The sequence below is a fragment of the Pteropus vampyrus genome, unplaced genomic scaffold (assembly GCF_000151845.1).
Source record: "Pteropus vampyrus isolate Shadow unplaced genomic scaffold, Pvam_2.0 Scaffold556, whole genome shotgun sequence".
In the NCBI taxonomy this organism is placed as follows: Eukaryota; Metazoa; Chordata; class Mammalia; order Chiroptera; family Pteropodidae; genus Pteropus; species Pteropus vampyrus.
Window position 1 is genome coordinate 302652 of NW_011889337.1, and position 2393 is coordinate 305044.

Genomic DNA, 2393 nt, shown 5'->3' on the forward strand with positions numbered 1-2393 from the left:
GGGAGACGCGAATTAAAACAGTGAGACGATACTTTTACCCATAATTGTGATCAAAATTTAAAGGAATGATAAAACATATTTAAGAGTGAAAGATTTTTCACATAATTTTTGAGCATATGCATGGTACGGCATTTTTGGAAATTTCAGCAATATTTATAAAAATTTAAAATATTCACACCCTTTGCACTTTAACCTGATATCCATGTTAATATGTTAGTAATGGTTACCTCTGCACAGGAGGCTAAAGTTTTGTGGAACTTTATAAAGGGAGCAATTACCTATTTTTACAAGTTTTTGCCAATAGGATATATGTACTATATGCACTATTACCTTTGTAATTATTGAAATACACCTAACAGCAGGTGAAGTTGTTATATATTAGTTGACATAACTGCAAGCTGATGAAATGGGGGAAAAAAACTGAAATTTAAATGGCTTGACATAAGTTTATTTTCTTGCGTATATAAATTGTGATGCAGTTGGGCAGATCTCTGCGATCAGGTGACCCAGGGATATGGGAGACTTCGAGACTGTAGTTCTGCCATCTCAACACAGGGATGCCGTGTTTGCTGAAAGGATGGAAATGGCATACTGGCTCTCAAATGCCTGGATGTGACAATGGTTCTGCTCATGTCTCAATGACAACAGATAGTCACATGACCCTTCCTAACTACAAGTGGACTGGCGATGTGGTTTCTCCCTGTGCCCACAAAGGAGAGGAAGACAAGACATGGATGAGACCTTTCCGTCTCTCCCAGACACTGCTACATAGTTGGTGCTCAAAGAACATTTATTATAATTTGTTATAACAATAACCTTCATTTCTTGGAGGAATTTCTGAGACAGCCAAATTTGCCTTAAATTATCCAACTTTTTCAGATGCCTGAAAGGTGATTTTAAATACAGGATCACATGTAATTTTCAAAGGATCCTGTAAATCTCAGCAGAGAAGGTGTGTCATCTTCACTCAATAGCATGTTTCTGCAATCCCTTTGAGGTAATGCAAATAATCTGTTAGCTGAGACTTTTCTCTTTGCTTTTGATGCATGTCCAAAATCTTGTATCTCTGCTACTCTCTACCTCAGCAGTCCCCAGTTTGGCACCCACAGACAGGTGCTATGAGAATCTAATACCTGATCTGAGGTGGAGCAGAGGCATGACACTAGCACTGAGGAACAGCTGCAAATACAGATGAAGCTCTGATCACTCGCCCACCACTCACCTCCTACTGTGAGTCCCTGTTCCTAACGGCACAGACCTGGACTGGTCCACGGCCTAGTGACTGGGGAACCCCTGCTCTACATGACTGAACATACCTGAATACCTCTATTGGTGCCATTAGGCACACTGGCAACAATCGTTTTCTTATGGGACAGATACACAGGCAAAAAAAAAAACAGTATAAGGATAGATAATTATTTTTTCTTTTTTAATTAGGGTGCACATGGCGACCAAGAAACTATTTTTCACCTACGAGGGGGCTCCAGCTTTGGGGGAATTTAGCCTCTATAGATGCTTTCTCCACAGCGATTTCCATGGTCTTTTCTCATTCACCACTCACAAAAGAGGCTTTGGGTTTTGACCTAGGTAAGCTGATCCATCTGTGTGTTCAGGGGCCAGATTCCAATAAGACATCCCACTGAAATCTTACTGTAAACATTGGGCACTTTTAGAAACCTTCTCTAACTGCAGGGTTACATCCCCAAACTGGTAGATTATGGGCCGAATCAGGCTCATAGGCTCATCTGGAAAACATACAGTTTATTGAAGATACCCAGGAGGCATGACCAGATGTCTAAAAACTGTTGTCCAATGTCAACTTTTATGTGGAAGGGGCTGTTGATGTAGGTGGGCAGTGGGACAGGAGAGCCAGGGGACTTCAGCAGGGAGTATAAATACTTTATGTCTGGGGGCATAAAGACAGATTTTGGGCTATTCCACTGGGAGTGGTCATAGCCTTCAGAGGAGGCAGCAGTGATGAGCTGGTCAGCAAGCCAGGTTCCAGATTTGGACAGGAAGGCACACAGGATAAGACCAGGGGAAGGGCCCTGTCACTTGGGAAAGTGTTGAGACTGGACAGAAACACCAGCACCGTGGCTCTCAAGGAACCCTGGGAAGACCCTACGTAAATAATGGAGGCAGACAGTATCTGCGTTGTCACCTTCCTTCCTTAGGCCTACTTTTAGTACCTTGACCACAGGGTCCCTCTTTTTATCGCCTGAGACACATCATGCAGTACTGAGAAATGATTTACAAGTCAGGTGGTCAGCCACAGGCTGGGACGGATGGGAACAGCATGGATTCCAGATGAATTCCAGATGAATCTCCGCCCTGTCATTTACTGGCCATGTGGTCCTGGGAAAATTACCAGGCCCTGTGGGCCTCAGGTTCTT